At 44.0% G+C, this 19372-nt stretch overlaps 1 protein-coding gene across 9 annotated transcripts in view; it reads left to right on the forward strand.

Moving 5' to 3' along the window:
* The first annotated feature begins 5815 nt into the window (after nt 1–5815).
* The window catches only part of ADD1 (adducin 1), a 76635-nt gene continuing 63078 nt past the window's right edge, over nt 5816–19372 (forward strand). For 8 of the 9 annotated variants that reach the window (XM_030876740.2, XM_030876741.2, XM_030876742.2 and 5 more), the window contains exon 1: nt 5816–5973. The gene's annotated coding sequence lies outside the window, so the exon portion shown is untranslated. Of the gene's footprint in view, nt 5974–7901; nt 7923–19372 lie in introns of those variants that run through there. The other variant, XM_060298901.1, reaches the window with a different exon arrangement.

The following is a 19372-nucleotide window of genomic DNA, read 5'->3' on the forward strand; positions in this document are numbered from 1 at the left end:
TTCTAATTTCTCCACATCCCTGTCAACACTTATTTTTTCTTTTCTTTTTAAAAGATAATAGCAATCCTAATGGATGTTAAGTGGTATCTCATGGTGATTTTGACTTGCACTTTAAGGCTTAGTGATGTTGAGCATCTTTTCTTGTGCTTATTGACCATCTGTATATCTTTGGAGCAATGTCTATTCAAGTCCTTTGCCCATTTCTTTTCTTTTCTTTTTTTTTAACGTTTATTTATTTGGCTGTGCCAGATCTTCATTGCAGCGTGCGAGATCTTTAGTTATGGCATGCAGGATCTTTTAGTTGCAGCACGCTGGCTCTTAGTTGTGGCATGTGGGATCTAGTTCCCTGACCAGGGATCAAATCCTGGTCCCCTGCATTGGGAGCACGGAGTCTTACCAACTGGACCACTGGGGAACTCCACTTTGCCCATTTCTTTTTTTTTTTTTTTCGGTACGTGGGCCTCTCACTGTTGTGGCCTCTCCCGTTGTGGCGCACAGGCTCCGGACGCGCAGGCTCAGCGGCCATGGCTCACGGGCCCAGCCGCTCCGCGGCACGTAGGATCTTCCGGACCGGGGCATGAACCCGTGTCCCCTGCATTGGCAGGCGGACTCTCAACCACTGCACCACCAGGGAAGCCCTGCCCAGTTCTTAATTGGGTTGTTTGCTTTTTTGGTGTTGACTTGTAGACAGTATTTCTTTTTTGTTGTTGCTTTTTAGATATTTATTTATTTATTTATTTTTGGCTGCCCCGGGTCTTAGTTGTGGCATGTGGGATCTTCCTTGTGGCATGCGGGATCTTTAGTTGCAGCATGAAGGATCTAGTTCCCCGACCAGGGGTTGACCCTGTGCCTCCTGCATTGGGAGCGCGGAGTCTTAACAACTGGACCACCGGGGAAGTCCCGACAGTATTTCTTATATACAGTTTTCTTAGATTGGGTTCTTTAGAAGGAAAACCTGAAACAGGGATCTTGTGCAAGTGATTTATTGCTCTTGTGCAAGTAGTCTCAGGATAAGCTGAATGGAGGAATCAGGATAGTGCAAAGGAAAAAACACAGGAAAGAGGTGGTCTCAGCTGGAGACTAGCTTTAGCCTGGTTCTACAGGAAGCTTTGGAATGCGCCTTGTCCTACAGAGTTGGTTTTGCTTTGAGGGGACCAGACTTGTGTGACCCTGGATCAGCATTATTGGCCAGGGGTTGTCTGGGTAGGGAGATAATCTCCTGGGCAAGGGCAGCACTCTGGCAAAAGGGGCTCTCTGGGCAATTAGTAGCTAACATTCACAGCACCTGGAGAGGGGGCCACTTTTAGCACCAACGTGGAACGGGGGTCTGGACCGGGCATCAATGGCAATTACCAAGTCCACCCCTTGAAGTGCTGAGATCCACTTGTTTCTCATATTAAGTTCAGTCCATTCAGACACAGACTCTTCAGTATTCTCACTGGTCCCAGTATCTGGGAGAACTTCCGAGAGATGGGTAGAGGGATGAACTGTGTGGCCCCCACTGCTGCAGTTGGACTCAAAACCACAAATGATACCCAACACCTCCCTTTTCCACCACCCTTTCTAGATTTCTCTTCTTGATGGCTAGGCTTTTGGCTCTTCGAGTCCCTGGGAGCCTGTGCTCACTGGGCCATGTTGCCATGCTTGCCTGTTTACAGTCACTGGGTATGGGAGAACCAAGAGCTACCCTGCCCCTCGGAATGCCTGAGTGCCAAAGGCACTCCTGCCTGCCCCCATCATGAGGCTGGCAGCCCTACATACAACAACGAGGGTCGGTTACCCCTGCCAACGTGGCCACTTCTTTCTGTGCCTACTGATCTACTAACATAAGTTGTCCCACGTGACCAGGTGGCAGCCATAGCTTCAGCTTTACTAGGTCCATGGGTAGAAATGTCCTCTTTGGTAATCCAAACCTCTAGGCTCAGTACCTAATGTCGCAGAGCAGGAAGTGCAAGTTCCTCAAGGCGGTGACTGGGTAGTCCACCTGTTAGGGACGGAGCCTCGTGAAGTGGTTACTTCTTTTTTTTTTTAAGATTTTTTTTTGATGTGGACCATTTTTAGTCTTTACTGAATTTGTTACAATATTGCTTCTGTTTTATGTTTTTTTTTTTGGGGTCGCGGGCCTCTCACTGTTGTGGCCTCTCCCGTTGCGGAGCACAGGCTCCGGACGCGCAGGCTCAGCGGCCATGGCTCACAGGCCCAGCCGCAGCGGCGGCATGTGGGATCTTCCCAGACCAGGGCACGAACCCGTGTCCCCTGCATCAGCAGGCGGACTCTCAACCACTGCGCTACCAGGGAAGCCCTATGTTTTGCATTTTTGGCTGCGAGGCATGTGGGATCTTAGCTCCCTGATCAGTGATCGAACCCGCACCCCCTGCATTGGGAGGCGAAGTCTTAACCACTGGACCGCCAGGGAAGTCCCAAGTGGTTACTTATTGGTACAGAGTATGTACCACTTCCTGGAGGACAGTGCTCTGTCCTCCCAGGATGCCATCTCCAGGTTGGAGCCTCATTTGAGCCTTCATGTGCCTAGTCCATCTCTAGTAGATCAGCAACTTCTAGATGGTACAGTTTGTGGTAGAAATGGTGGGTCCCAGGTCATGTGCCCATTGCCATACCTACTTTGCCATAAAGCAGGTCCTTTAGTGCTAGGCAGTTATGTGGGATTTCAGGTCAGCAAACCAGATACATTGTGAGCTCTTGATAATGGTGCTGGCTTAATTACTGCAGGCAGAAAAGGCAAATCCACACCCAGATACATGGCAATCTATCTTGGTGAGTATGGGTTATTGCTTTTTCTCGGGTAGAAGGGATCCAGTGTAATCAACTTGCCACCAAGTGGCCGGTTGGCTCCTCCAGGGGCCTCAGCCTTGGTTTCTGATGCTGACAGGTTAGACACTGGCAGTGGCAGTAGCTGGATCAGCCTTGGTTATGAGGAGCTTGTGCTGTTGGGCTCATGCATAGCCTCCACCCTGCCACCATGGCTACTTCACTGATGAGACAATTGTGGTGGCAGAGGACAGATCCCAGCTGATCCCCATTGGCTGAGCCATTCCATCTGCTTGGTGTTTAGAGCCTCTGTGGTGGATGCTCACTGGTAGACATTAATATGCCATACAAAGATCTCCATCCTTTGTGCCAGTTCTCACAGGTCCATCCAAATGCTTCTTCCCCATACCTCTTGTCCCTGAACTTCCATGTTTCTCCGTCCAGGCTCCGTCCAGCTAAATCATTTCTCACTGCCCATGAGTTCAGGCCATGTCTCCCTCCCACAAAGTGAGTGGTCAAGTTCACTACTGCAAGCTTTGCCTATCGGGATGATTTCCCTTTGCCACCTTCTTTCAGGGTGACCACTGAATGGGGATACAGTGCAGCATTAGGCCATTTTCAGGCCACACCAACATATTTAGCCAACCTTCCCATGGACCAAGCATATACGTTTTCCTCCTCTGTCACTGTGTCACAGGGAATCCCCTGAGACCACAGGTGAGAGCTAAGGGAGAGGTATCACAGCTATAAGAGTAAGTACATGAATCCAATCCTGGATCAGATGCTTTCAGATGATGATTTATCTACCTGGCTTTATGCCTTGGTGGTCTGACAGAACCAAGTGATGGGCAGTTCTGGCCTCAGATGTCCCATAGAAACACTGCATTTCTACCGGAGCTCAGTAGCAAGCCAGAAGTTACAGCATGGGGGAAGCCATGCTGCATGTCATGTGGGATCTTATACCCCGACCAGGGATTGAACCCAAACCCCCTGCAGTGGAAGCACAGAGTTTTAACCACTGGACCACCAGGGAAGTCCCCAGTTACTTCTTGAGCTGCTTGGATCTGGGTGGGTTTGTAGTTTTCATGAAATTAAAAGAATTCAGCCATTATATCTTCAAACAGTATTTCTGTCCTCCCAACACTCACCTCTATGTTCAGGGACTCCAATTAACATCTATACTAGCCCTCTTGAAGTTGTCCTACAGCTCATTGGTACTCTGTTCATTCTTTTCCAAGCTCTTTTCTCTCTGTTTCATTTAGTTTCTTTTTTCATGTCTTCAAGTTCACTAAGATTTTCTTCTGCTGGGTCTAATCTGTTGTTTGTTTTGTTTTGGGTTTTTTTTTCTGGTTTTTTTTTTTTTTTTTTTTTGGCTGCGTTGGGTCTTAGTTGCAGCACGCAGGATCTTTCCTTGTGGTGCGTGGGCTTCTCTCTGGTTGTGGCGCATGGTCTTCTCTCTAGTTGTGGCGTGTGGGCTTCTCTTTAGTTGTGGCGTGGTTTTCTCTCTCTAGTTGTGGCCTGTGGGCTCCAGGGCATGTGGGCTCTGTAGTTGCGGTGCATGGGCTCCAGAGTGCATGGGCTCTACAGTTTGCAGCATGCAGGCTCTCTCGTTGAGGCATGCGAGTTCAGTAGTTGTGGTGCGCAGGCTTAGTTGCCCCGTGGCCATGTGGGATCTTAGTTCCTTGACCAGGGATTGAACCCACACCCCCTGCAGTGGAAGCACGGAGTCTGCATTGGAAAGCGGATTCTTTACCACTGTACCACCAGGGAAGTCCCTGGGTCTAATCTGCTGTTGATCTCACCCAGTGTATTCTTCATTTCTGACATTGTTTTTCACCTTTATGTTTGACTTGGGTCTTTTTTGTATCTTCTATGTCTCTACTTAACATGCTCAGTCGTCTTCTACTCCTCCCTTCCTCCTTCCAGCAAGCCCCCACTGACACCTCTTGTGGGCCAGGCCTTGTTGCTGGCTGCAAGGGAAACAGAAGTGATAGATGCAGAATTGTGGAGTCTTGTCAGAAAAGTCTTCTGAGAAAAGCCAGTGTCCAGGAGATCAGAGGTTACTGTCTATTATCCATAGACAGTATCCCCGACCCTCTGTGGATAAGGCCAAAGGGGACCCTGCTGGGAGGGAAGGTCTGGATTCCACACTATTCTTCCATTGCTCAGCTCTGGGCCTCAACTTTCTATGGGTATAAAGGGAGCTAGCCCATATGTCTCCCGGGTCTTTTGGGGACTCGGATGAGACAAGGAGGGGCAGTTTTGGGGCAGGTGCTGATGTGATCTCTAGTCTTGCCTTCAGGTCACTGGCAGGTGGCCTGGTCTCACCAATGCCCTGGTTCTGCAGCAGTGACTGTGCTCTTTCAAGCAGCATCAGCAGGCCAGGCTCCAGGCATCAGGCAGCGGCCGCGTCGATGGAGCCTTATCGGGATCCACAGGCCCCGCTCTTCGGGCCCCGCCTGGCTGCCAGCCCGACCCCAAACTTTGCCCGTGGTCCCGGGCACCCTGGCAAGGGCTTCTGGATGCAGACCAGCACAGGGCTGGGCACAGGGGGCAGGGGGCAGGGTCCGTCCGCTGGAGGAGTGGGCGAGGAGGGCAGGGAGAGGCCCCCAGCCTCAGGCTGAGCAGGGCCTGCAAACTACCCTTTGGTAAGCTCTCCTGCGCATCGCACGAATTTGGCCCGCAGGAGACCTCCACGAGCCTGACCAGCAACAATGAATGAGTGACGGAGCGGCTCTGGGTGAGCGGGCGCCGCTGGCACGACGGCCCGGCCTGCTTCAGCGACGAGGCATGAGGGGCTGCAACTGGCCGTCCCCACTCTTTGGACCCTGCTTCGTCCGCAGGGGGAGGGCGCGGCCCCCGAAGTCCGTCCCCGGAAAAGCGGTGGCCAGAGGCTGTAACCCCTCCCGCCCAGGCCCCACCCCACCTCTCCCGCCCTCTCTCAGCCAATAGCAGCACGCGTTGCTGGGAGGTGCAGCAAGGGCTGGGCCTATGGGGTGGTGCGTTGTTGGGCTGCGGCGCCTCAGGCCGCACCCAGCTCGGGCTTCTGGGGCTGAGCGGAGGGCTGAGGGGGCGGGAGGCCGGGCAGGCCGGTGGGGGCAGCCGGCAGGGTACGCGCGGCGGACAGGGGGCGGAGCCGGAGCGACGGGCGGCGGCCGCGCTCAGAGCTGGTAGCCTGTCCGCTGCCCGCGATTCGACTCTGAGGTGAGGCCCGTGTGCAGGACGGCGGCAGGCCCGGGGCTCCAGGCCGGGCGGCGGGGCCTGTGGCGGCGGCGCGGAGGGTGGAGGCGGCCCCGGGGGTCTGTCCTGGGCGGGCGGGGGTGGGGTCCCCGTCGTTCGGCCGTCGGCCTTGACTGGCGCAGAGGGGCCGACGCCCTGCAGACCCTTCGTCGCACGGGCTAGTCTGTGGGAGCGCCTGGGCAGCTCGTCGGTGGACTGGGTGGTGGGCTTCGGGCGCCCGTGTGGGAAAGGAGGATCCGGGCCGGACGTTGGGTCAGCGCGGTGCTCGCGGCCGCCGGGTCAGTGGCCCGCAGGGCTGACGGCTCCAGGGTTCGAGCACAGACGCAGATAGACGCGGGCATCCGGGTTCTGCCCGTCTGCTCTCGTGTTGTTGAAAAAACGACAGCTTCTGCCCAAACAAAAGCCATATCTGCCTACGGATGGTAATAGGGTTGTCCTGCAACTTTATTAGAGAAGGAGCTGTTGGTCATCTCGCCCTCTCCTTCCTTCCTTTCTTTTTCGTTTCTTTTAGTGGGGCGGGGGGGGGGGTGTCAGAGGGTCTCTGCCTTTAGCAATTACTTTTATTTTTGCTCCTGTAATTCATGGCTCAAGATATTTACCAGGTCTTTGTGTTCACTTCATGCAGTCTTACCTTAAAGTATTTTGGTTAACCTCCAACGGCTGGTGGTGTGACCATATGATTTTATGCCTAAATGACATAAAGCAATTTGTCCTATCCCCAAGAACCAAAAACATAGCTGAGAGCGGTGTGCAGTGCTGATAAGTTGTTACAGAAAGGTTTTTTTGCGGGTGAAAAATAGGTTAAATCTTAATGGGGATAGGAAGTAGGCTGCTGTCCTCTTTGCTGAACACATCAGTAGAAGCCCCCAGTGAAAACGAGTCGGAGTCAGTGAGCTGGGGTTCAGCAGGCAGCAAAGAGGGGAGGGCAGGCATCCCAGGCAAAGAGGGTGAATTGTATGAGGGTGGGATTGTAATAACTGCAGTCTTTAGTTAATGGGCAGGTGCCAGCCCACGTGTAAATTACTTTTTAAAATCCAGAATCTTAGTATTCTGACTGTGGGTTAAACTAGAATAGTAAAGTTGGTTTTTCTTTTTAGCATCTTTATTGAAGTATAATTACTTTACAATGGTGTTTTAGTTTCTGCTGTATAACAAAGTGAATCAGCTATATGTATACATATATCCCCATATCCCCTCCCTCTTGCGTCTCCCTCCCACCCTCCCTATCCCGCCCCTCTAGGTGGTCACAAAGCACCGAGCTGATCTCCCTGTGCTATGCGGCTGCTTCCCACTGGCCGTCTTACATTTGGGAGTGTATATATGTACGTGCCACTCTCTCACTTTGTTCCCAGTCCATTTGCAGATCTGTTCCAGTCCATTCGCAGAAGGCGCAGTAGATCTGCGTCTTCCCGTCTTGCCCCTAGGTTCTTCATGACCATTTTTTTTTTTTTTTTTAGATTCCATATATATGTGTCAGCATATGGTATTTGTTTTTCTCTTCTGACTTACTTCACTCTGTATGACAGACTCTAGGTCCATCCACCTCACTACAAATAACTCAGTTTCGTTTCTTTTTATGGCTGAGTAATATTCCATAGTAAAGTTGTTATTTAGAGAAGTGGATGGTTTTGGCAGTCCCAACTGCTTTTCAGAGTTTTTTTTTTGTTTGTTTTGTTTTTTTTTGCAGTACGTGGGCCTCTCACTGTTGTGGCCTCTCCCGTTGCGGAGCACAGGCTCCGGACGCGCAGGCTGAGCGGCCATGGCTCACGGGCCCAGCCGCTCCGCGGCATGTGGGATCTTCCCGGACGGGGGCACGAACCCGTGTCTCCTGCATTGGCAGGCGGACTCTCAACCACTGCGCCACCAGGGAAGCCCTTTTCAGAGTTTTGACGTGGGTTACAGCAGGACAAATGGTATGATTTGTTTTACTGCTTGTGTGGTTTTAGTTACAGAGGCTCACTGAATGACAGGAATCTAAATTCCACCCAGTCTCCAAAAGGTGGGATAGTTTCCTTTCTAAAATATAATTTATACTCCTCACCGTTTCTCCTTTAACTCTTTGATGCTATCCGATATTGGTAAGGTTTTGTTTGGTATTCAGTTTTTTGTTATTGATTTTACTATAAAAACTGTTTCTTTAGATCGGTTATTAGTTTTTAGTTAGTTCTTTCAAGTAGTCCTTGTATTGAATCAGAAAATACTGAAATGCTTTAAAAGATACTTAAAAAAAATTAAAAATAATCAAATATCCAGCCAGTGTTAAAATTTTATTGATCATCATAATTTTTTAACAGTTTGACAGTTAATATAAAAAAGACATTTTTATTATGTGAAACTTAGAGTTTAACTGGACTTGTTTATTTATTTATTTATTTTGAATTTTTGAGTTTTATTGTATTTATTTTTTTATACAGCAGGTTCTTATTAGTTATCTGTTTTATACTTATTAGTGTATACATGTCAATCCCAGTCTCCCAATTCATCACACCAGCCCCATCACTTTCCCCCCTTGGTGTCCATACGTTTGTTCTCTACTTCTGTGTTTCTGTTTCTGCCCTGCAAACCGGTTCATCTGTACTATTTTTCTAGGTTCCATATATATGCGTTAATATACGATATTTGTTTTTCTTTTTCTGACTTCACTCTGTATGACTGTCTCTGGATCCATCTGTGTCTCTGCAAATGACCCAATTTTGTTCCTTTTTATTGCTGAGTATGTGGACTTGTTTATTTATTTTTACATGTTTAATTCTTCCCACACATGTAGAGAGACTAGTATAGTAAACGTCTCTTTACCCTCATCCAGCTTCAGCAGTTATTAACTCATGGCCAGTTTTGCTTTATCTGTACCCCCAAACCCAGATGTCATATCATTTTAGCCATTAAGTATTTCTGTATGTATATCTATATACTTTTTTTTTTTTTTTTTTTTTTTTGCGGTACGCGGGCTTCTCACTGTTGTGGCCTCTTCTGTTGCGGAGCACGGGCTCCAGACACGCAGGCTCAGCGGCCATGGCTCATGGGCCCAGCCGCTCCGCGTCATGTGGGATCTTCCCGGCCCGGGGCACGAACCCGTGTCCCCTGCATCGGCAGGTGGACTCTCAACCACTGCGCCACCAGGGAAGCCCTATATACATCTTTTTAAAAAGATAAATACAGATATCACTATCACAGAATTCCTTATTACCTTCAAATATCCAACTAGTGTTGAAATTTTCTTGATTTTAACAGTCTGAATCAGGATCCAAATGCTCTTCATACATTGTGGCTTATTTTAATCCATAGGCTCCTCCATCTTTTGTTATCTCTTGTAATTTATTTGTTGCTGAAATTGGTGGTTTGTCCTGTGGAATTACACACAGTCTGGATTTTATTCTTCTGTAGTTTACACAGAATTTGCTGTAAATGTAATCTAATTTAGTTAGAGCTGAAGGAGTAGTCAGATTCAGGTTTGATTTATTTTTGGCAAGAAGACTTCATAGGTTAGTAGGCAGGTAAGGATTAGTAGTCTTTTTTTTTTAATTGAATATAGTTGATTTACAGTGTTTCAGGTGTACATCAAAGTGATTCACATGTACTTTTCAGATTCTTTTCCAATATAGGTTATTACAAGATACTGAATATAGATCCCTGTGCTATCCAGTAGGCACTTGTTTATCTACTTTATGCATAGTACTATCTGTTAATCCCAAATTCCTAATTTATCTTACCCCATCCCCCTTTCCCCTTCGGTAACCATAAGTTTGTTTTCTCAGTCTGTGAGTCTCTTTCTGTTTTGTAAATAAGTTCATTTGTATCATTTTTTTAGATTTCACTAAAGTGATATCATATGCTGTAATATGTGTGATATATGATATCATACGTCTTTCTCTGTCTGGCTTATTTCACTTAGTATGATAATCTCTAGGTACATCCATGTTGCTGTAAGTAGTCTTTCTTCTTGTTAGGAGCCCTTGATGCTCAATGTTTAGAGTCATTATTTCATGAGGCATTAAAAAATGTTGATAATTTAATTATATAACTTCATCATTGATTAGCTGAATATTTCTATAAAGAGTAATTTCCCCTCCTTCGTAATTTGGTTATCTTGAATTATAACTCTTTAAGGAAAGGCAAGATAAATGCTTAATTCTGCTCCATTTTTTATTAGTTTTCAAAATAATGAGTTGGTGTCCCCCCAAAATAGCCAATGAATTGTGTATATGTATTTGTGTTCTTGTGAATTCATGGATTTAAACGTATTTGATATGGTTCAATTCATTGTAGACCCTTATTGAGGCTCAACTTGTTCCGTCGTTGTCCAATAGGAATCTGTTCAAATCGGCTCCTAAATCCTTTAGACACAACTCTTAATGGTCTTTGATTGCTCTTCTTTCTGGTATGACAAACTGCACCAGGCTCACCTTGTACATTTTCTGTCCCAGCCCTGGAATCATCATTTCTCCAATGGGCCTTGGTTTCTTTTAATGAAAAAATAGTATTTAGTAATCACAATCTGTGCCCTGGAGTTGTTCATTGCTACTAAGTTGATCATTATTTCTAGGTCTTTTCAGTGCACACATCATGGATTACTGATACTTCTAGTTGTAAAGCAAGAGGACAGAATTCTATTTAACCTTCTTAATCTTGCACCTGTACCTTTTTTTCTTCTAAGACAAACATCTTGATTCTAACTACTCATTGTTTTATCCCACACTGTACATATTTCAGTATCAGAAGAGTAATATGAACACTACCACCAACTGATATAAAGTATTTAAGAGGTTTTTTTGCATCCTTATTTGGAATATGTAGTCAAATTACCGTGTTTTAAAGTCACTTTGAATAGTTACTCCATGATTTTGCCACCACTGGATGCATAGTGTTCGTTTTTTATTTTGCTTTCAATGTTTAGGAATTGCTTTTTTTTGATCTTTTTTCTTTTTTTTTAATTGAAGTAATTTGATGTACAATATTATATAAGTTATAGATAGTGATAAATAATTTTTAAAGGTTATACTCCATTTATAGTTATTATAAAATACCGACTAAGGAATTGCTTTTTGTCTTGTTTTGTTTTTAGATTCCATGTATAAGTGGGACCATACGGTATTTGTCTTTCTCTGTCTGACTTATTTCATTTATCATAATGTTCACGAGGTTCATCCATGTTATAGAATGTATCAGGATTTTCTTCCTTTTTAAGGCTGAATAACATTCCATTGTATGTAAATACCACATTTTGTTTATTCATTCATCCCTCAGTAGACAGTTGGGTTGCTTCCACATTTCAGCTGTTGTGAATACTGCTGCTCTAAACATGGATGTACAGATATCTCTTTGAAACCCTACTTTCAGTTCTTTGGGATATATACCCCGGAGTGGAATTGCTGGATCATATGGTAATTCTGCTTAAAAAATTTGGGAGAACCACTGTACTGGTTTCCACAGTGGCTGTACCATTTTACATTCCCACTAGTAGAGCAGAAGGGCTCCAGTTTTTTCACATCCTTGCCAACATTTGTTTTCTTTTTATTGATAGTAGCCATAATAGTCATCCTAATGCGTGTGAGGTGGTCTCTTGATGTAGTTTTGATGTGCATTTCCCTAATCCCACCAGGCTTTTTTTCACTTACCATTTGGCATCCATGCCAGACTATAATATAGACATATTTCTCATTCCTTCTTCCAGTTGCATTGTGCTCCTTTATGTGGTTGTACCATACTTTATTCAAGAAGATATGACTGCTTTTTAATGAACATTCAACACAAATATCTTGTCTGATAATGGCATTTTTTTCTTTTTTATAAATTTATTTATTTATTTTTGGCTGCATTGGGTCTTTGATGCTGTGCGTGGGCTTTCTCTAGTCGCAGCAGGCAGGGGCTACTCTTCGTCGTAGTGCGCGGACGTCTCATTGCGATGGCTTGTCTTGTGGCGGAGCACGGGCTCTGGGTGCATGGGCTTCAGTAGTTGTGGCTCCTGGTCTCAGTAGTTGCGGTTCACGGGCTTTAGAGCGTGGGTTCAGTAGTTGTGGCGCATAGGCTTAGTTGCTCTGTGGCATGTGGGATCTTCCCAGACGAGGGTTTGAACCCGTGTATCCTGCACTGGCAGGCGGATTCCTAACCACTGTGCCACCAGGGAAGCCCTAATTTTTTAAGAGCTTATTTGTGAGAAATAATGTTCATGGCAAATTATTAAAGGTTCATCTGTTCCCTTAAAGCAGGGGTTAACAGACTTTCTGTAAAGGGCCAGATAATAAATATTTTAGGCTTTGAGGGCTGTATGATCTCTGTTGCAACTACTCAGCTCTGCTGTTGTTGCATGAAAGCAGCCATAGATGATATGTAAGTGAATGAGCATGACTGTCCCATAAAACCTTATTTATGGTTGCTGAAATTTGAATTGATTTTCGTGTCTATCATATATTTATGTTTCATACAATTTTTTTTAGCCTTTAAAAATCAAAGCTTGTGACCCTTTTAAGAACAGGCAGTGGGCTGGATTTGGCTTCAGGCGGGGCATCATTTGCTGATTTCTGCCCGGAGTTTAAATTTTATCATTAGATCAAACTAGACATCTGCCTCCTGGACTTAATTGTTTTGTCTGCCAGTGGACTTTCTTTCGTTGCATCCTGCTTTGGTCTACAGTAAGGAACTATGTAGGAGAAATACTGTCCTGAGATGCCACATGGTATTGGTTGCAGGGCTATCACTGGGGGCTTTGTCCATTATAATAAATGAAATAAAGACTGTTCATTCTTCAAGAAATCTTCTTTACTCTTCTTTGAGTAGAATTTTCAACTTCATTATTCTAGTTCTATCCCAGAATGAATTTTTATATTTCATGTTTGTCCTTTACTGTATTTCAGCTGTGGTTCCATAGTAACAGCTACTTGGAGTTAGAAACACCTGGTTACACCTAGCTGTATAACTTTCTTTGCCAAATTAATATTTTTTAATTTAATTTTTATTTTATTTTGGAGTATAGTTGATTTACAATATTGTGTTAGTATCAGGTGTACAGCAAAGTGATTCAGTTACACATATACATATATCCTTTTTTTTCAGATTCTTTTTCCATATAGGTTATTACAGAATATTGAGTAGAGTTCCTTGTGCCACAGTAGGTCCTTGTTGATTATCTATTTTATATATGGTAGTGTATATGTTAATTCCAAACTCCTAATTTATCCCTCCCCCGACCTTTCCCTTTTGGTAACCCTAAGTTTGTTTTTGCAGTCTGTGAGTCTGTTTCTGTTTTGTAAATAAGTTCATTTGTATCATCTTTTTAGATTCCACATATAAGTGATATCATATATTTGTCTTTGTCTGACTTACTTCACTTAGTATGATAATCTCTAGGTCCATCCATATTGCTGTAAATTTTGCCAAATTAATCTTAAGCTAGCATTAAACCTGGCCCAGAGGAAGAACCCAAGAAATGGCAAAGCCCCTTTCCTATCCTTACCTCCATCACTTCCTCCACCTCTTATCCTTGGGCACATCACTTCCCTTTTTCTGAACTTCAGTTTCCCCATTTGTGCAGTGATGATAATACCTTCCTTAACTACTTCAAAGAATTTGTATGATGAGTAAATGAAAAAGTACTTTGTAAGTGATAGGTGCTGCTCAAGTGTGTGATTTATTATCACATATTTAGAATATACTTGGGGGCAAAAAGGAGAGAGGAACCATTGCTGATGGTGCAGTAACTTCTCTTAAATTCACCCCCAACAATTATTTATCTCATGCCTTTTGCGTGTGAAACATTGTACTGAAAAAGCAGATGCTATGCATATTGTAGCTCATCTTGCCAAATGAGATGATACTGTTTGAGAAAATGTAATGCTTGTAATTCAGAGGTACCGTTGCCACAGAAGCTTACTACACAAAATTGTAGATTTGAGCCAAAGGTCTGGAAGCTCAAAACCTTGGGGTAAAATCTTTTAGTTTTACTTTAAAGATGTTGCTTCACTGTCTGTTTTTTGTTTTTTTAATAAATTTATTTATTTTTTGGCTGTGTTGGGGTCTTTGTTGCTGTGCGTGGGCTTTCTCTAGTTGCGGCGAGCGGGGGGCTACTCTTCGCTGCAGTGTGTGGGCTTTTCATTGTGGTGGCTTCTCTTGCTGCAGAGCACGGGCTCTAGGCATGTGGGCTTCAGTAGTTGTGGCACATGAGCTCAGTAGTTGTGGCTCACGGGCTCTAGAGCACAGGCTCAATAGTTGTGGCGCACGGGCTTAGTTGCTCCGCGGCATGTAGGATCTTCGCGGACCAGGGCTCGAACCCATGTCCCCTGCATTGGCAGGTGGATTCTTAACCACTGCACCATCAGGGAAGCCCTTCACTGTCTTCTTGCTTGCATCACCTCCTACAAGCAGTCTGCTGTCATCCTTATGTTTGTTCTTCTACATAACATGTGTTTTTCTTTGGCTGCTTTTAAGATTTTCCCTATCACTGGTTTTGAGCAATTTTATAGTATTTTGATGTGCTTTTGTATTCAGTAGTTTTTTTCATGTTTCTTGTGCTTGGGGTTCATTGAGTTGCTTTCTTGGATCTGTGGGTTTATAGTGTTTGTCAAACTTGAGAAAATTTTGGCCATTATTTTTTCACGTTTCCTTCTCCATGTTGCCTTTGAGGACTCCAGTCCCATTCATGTTAGAGCATTTAAAGTTGCCCCACAGCTCACGGATGCTCTGTTCATTTATTTGTCTTTTCTCTTTATGTTTTGTTCTGGTTGTTTTTTGTTGCTCTGTCTTTATATTCACTACTCTCTCTTCTACAATGTTTAATCTATCATTGATCTTGTTCAATGTAATTTTTCATCTTACATGGTGTAGCCTTCATCTTCAGAAGTCCAATTCATATCATATTTATAGTTTTCATCTCTCTACTTGAGATTTTGAACATATGTAATACAGTTGTACTAACTGTTTTAGTGGCCTTGTCCACTAATTTTAACTCCTCTTTCAGTCCTGGGTTGGTTTGATTGATTTATCTCTTCAATATGGGTCATATTTTCCTGCTTCTCTGCTTGTTAGGTAAGTTTTTATTGGATTTCAGACATCGTAAATTTTACATTGTTGGGTTCTGAATCATTATTTCTTCCTATAAACGTTCTTAAGCTTTGTTCTGTTATGTTAGCAGTAGGACTTCAGAATTTTTCCTGCGTTGGAGATGGTGAATGGCAACATTTTCTTTTTCTTTTTAATATATTGAATTCCTAGCTTCCTTGAGAATCTAAAGTTAGTGAAACAACAACAACAGCACTTTACCTTGAATCATATTTATCCTTTTGTTTTTTATTTCCCCCCATGCTTTGGCAAGTTATTTTGGCAAGTAGAAGGGATGTCTTTTTTTGAATTTTCTATCGTCTGAGGTTTTAAAAATTGAATCTAAGATTTGGTTAAGTAGCAGACAGATTAAACATGCTAATACTTGCTTAGTTTGTTCAGTGCTTGCTGGTTAACACATGGCTCCTTAAAATATTTAGGTTATCTTAACATAGCATAATGTTAAACTTTAACAAAACTGTTTAATAGTTAATGCTTGTTCTGACCTACATGCAGGAAACTTGAGTTGGAAGGAATGAAGGGAAGCAAGTTTAACTCAGTTTTGCCCTTTGAGCTTTATTTATTCCAGAAGTACCTTTTTAAACAAGTGTTATGACTAATGTATAATATTGTCTTTGATATCTGTTAGCTTCAAAGTGTTGAGCATATTTTGACATGATTTTGTATGAATTTAAGCTACATAGGAGAAGAATAGCATTTTTAAATACAGTAGGACTGGAGTGTGGAGGACACTTATTTTTAAATTAGTTAATTTGTTTTTATTTTTGGCTGTATTGGGTCTTCGTTGCTGCTCATGGGCTTTCTCTAGTTGAGGCAAGCAGGGGCTACTGTTTGTTGCAGTGCGTGGGCTTCTCATTGTCGTGGCTTCTCTCGTTGCAGAGCACGGGCTCTAGAGCGCGGGCTCAGTAGTTGTGGTGCATGGGCTTAGTTGCTCCGCGGAATGTGGGATCTTCCCGGGCCAGGGATTGAACCCGTGCCCCCTGCATTGGCAGGCGGATTCTTAACCACTGCGCCACCAGGGAAGTCACTTAACTTTTAACTGAATAGTGTCTTGAGAACGTAGTCTGCCAGGATAAAATGACAGTAATTTTTAAAATGTTATTTTGCAAGCATGTTTTCCATTCTGTAGCTTTCATTAACTTGCAGTCCCATCTCTTCACCTATAGTTATTGAGCACCTACTGTACTCTGGGTACTATTCTGGGCACTGAACAGAGCAGGGAATGAGACACATTTTCCTTTCTTGGGAACTTATATTCTAGAAAGAGAGGTTATGTAATGAAGAAATACTGTAATGTCAGATAGTAACAACTGCTGTGAAGACCATGTAACTGGTTAAGGGAACAGGATAAGGGAATGGACAATGGTGGCAGCAAGGATCTGTTCCAGATTGGGGAGGGAGGTAGGCTTCTCTAAGGAGGTGATGTTTGATCAGAGATCGAATCTGTGTGCATTTGGGGGAAGGCATCTGGGCAGCAGAGACCCGTCTCACTGTACATGGTTTCTTGTTGCCTGTTGGTGGGGGCAGGCCATGTAGGCTAGACATCTGGAAAAGAAAACCCTCGTGGGCTGTGAACTCGATGGGGAAGCAGAGCATGTGCTGTTTGCCCGTTTCCCTATACTTGGGTAAGGCCTGGCGCTGGGTAGTGTAGATATGACATTGATTGTTTTGGTGGAGCCCATGTAATAATGACAAAATTATTGTTATTATTAGTAGTGTCATAATTAAATCATGAAGTTTAATAATAGCCACAGTTAATTTTTATTGAGCACTCCATGGGAAGTATTGTTGTTGTCCCATTTTGCAGATGAGGGAGCTGTGAGACGGGTTAAGTATTACAACTTGTCCAAGAGCACACAGCCAGAGTGGTGGTGTGTACCTATACCTCCTTTAAAAAATAAATTGTTACGCATAATGATATTGATTTTACTCCTCCTTAATACATCTTGGCGAATACTCCGTAGCAGCACAGATAAATCTATTTCGTTCTCTTTAATAGTCTCAGGTATTTCGTCGTAACAATACAATTTGTTTAATCACTGCTGTATTGATAGGTATTAGTTTCCAGATTTTTACTGTTGTAAACTTTTTCAGTTAATATTCTTTGTCTTTGAGCACTCTGAAGTATATCTGTAGATATAGTCTCAGAAGTGAAATTGCCTGGTTCAAGGATATTTGTACTTTTAGTTTCCATAGCTGTTTCCAAATTACCCTCCTAAGGAGTTATGCCAGTTTATATTCCCACCAACTACATGTATTCCCCACATAAGAAAGTGTTGACGTGTAACATAGAGGTAATCACAGTACTTATTTTACACAGTTATTGTGAAGATTAAATGAATTAAATGCATAAAAGCTACCTAGTAAGTGGCTGTTATATATTATTAATATAATTATTAACCGTGTTTCTGAACCTTATTACCAAAAATATTATAAGCCTAGGAACTGTTTGAGGAGGTTGGAAAAGGGGGTTTATACGACTGACCGTATATGCTCCCCAAATACTGTCCCCGTTTCAGAACAGCTTAGCTCTGCGTCAAGGCCTTGGGAGCTGTGGGGACCTGGGAGCTTCAGGCTGATGTGGGAATTGAGCCCGCAGGCACATGCAGACAGGACCGGGGTGCCCTCAGAGGCAGCGCACAGTGGGTGTTGACTCCACGTGTGCCTCCGCAGCACCCTGCAGTAGCAACCTTCAGTGTTTCCATGGGGGGGAGGAGGCCAGCGCTGGGAGGCACCTGTAGAATACCGTGTCTCAAACCCTTTTTCTCCCCTTCTCTTCATCTGATAAGGCTTAGTTTAAATTTGCCTTTTGCACTGACTTACGGAGAATGATTCAGGGAGCTCCTCAGCAAAGCAGGCGGTTTTTCTCATCCGCATGCTGTTGCTTGAAATGTCTTGTGGAGGAAACAAAGCAGTGTGGTGGTAAGGAATGAGCAGGTCTTCAGCCAGAAGGTGCGAGTTTACTGCAGGTTCACTGAGGGTTACCCAGCAGTGGGTGGCAAAGTCACTTAACTGCTCCCAGCCTCAGTTCTCTCTCACAAAATGAAACAGTTATAAGATGCAAAGGAGAGAATGTTGCGAAAACCCTTTGAAAATGCAAATGCTGAAGAACATATATGTTCACACAAAAATTGGTATGTGAATGTCCGTAGCAGTATTACTCTTAATAGCTGAAAAGTGGAAACAAACCCGGTAATAAAGAATGAAATACTGATACATGCTGCAAATGGATGAACTTGGAAAAGGTTTTGCTAAATGAAAGAAGCCAGAGAATCAGAGGTGGTAGGGGAGGGGAGGAATAGGATTGGGGACTGACTGCTAATGTGTGTGGGGTTTCTTTTTGGGTGTTGAAAATGTTATAAAATTAGATCGTGATGATGGTTGCACATCTCTCTGTATATACTAAAACCCACTGAACTGTACACTTTAAGTCGGTGAATTTTATGATATGTGAATATATATCAGTAAAGCTGTAAAAATGCGAATGCTGCATTAGGCATTTTATTCTCACTGAAGTAAGTTAGTTGTCAACTATTGGTATAGTGCTGGGTATTAGGGATATAGTGTCTGGATGCAATTTGCCACTCAAACTGTGTAGCCCTGGATCAAGCTGGTGAAATTCTCTGAACTCATTTTTTTCTTTGGTTGAAACAGAAGTAGTAATAGTAACAGTCTTGTCTAACTAGAAGTGTTGTGAGGCCACAGTGAGAGAACTTCTGAATGCATATGGTACATAGGTATGCTGTCAGTGTGCGTTTCCTCTCCTTTCCTCCTTTTCCAGTGTATAGACCAGGGAGAAGCAGATGTTAAGTGGGAAAGGCACAGAAAGGCAATAAAGAGTCCTGTTTACTAGCTACTCCCACTCTTTTTTTTTAATAAAGCTATGTGCAGAGATATTTTTGTTTTGTTACAGCTGTATGTATTTGCAGCTTAGCAAGAACTTTGTGGTTAAGCCATGCTTTCCAAGATTAGAAAATGTTTTAGTTAATAGGCCAACCTTGTTCCCAGGTGATACCATTAATCAGGTTATTATTGTATAGAGCTTCAGGCAAGAAGGGAGGATAGAAATGATTCTTTTTTTTTTTTTTTTTTCTTTTTTGCGGTACGCGGGCCTCTCACTGCTGTGGCCTCTCCCGCTGCGGAGCACAGGCTCCGGACGCGCAGGCTCAGCAGCCATGGCTCACGGGCCCAGCCGCTCCGCGGCATGTGGGATCTTCCCGGACTGGGGCATGAACCTGTGTCCCCTGCATCGGCAGGTGGACTCTCAACCACTGCGCCACCAGGAAAGCCCTAGAAATGATTCTTGAGTCTC

The sequence above is a fragment of the Globicephala melas genome, chromosome 5 (genome assembly GCF_963455315.2).
Source record: "Globicephala melas chromosome 5, mGloMel1.2, whole genome shotgun sequence".
NCBI classification, from domain to species: Eukaryota; Metazoa; Chordata; class Mammalia; order Artiodactyla; family Delphinidae; genus Globicephala; species Globicephala melas.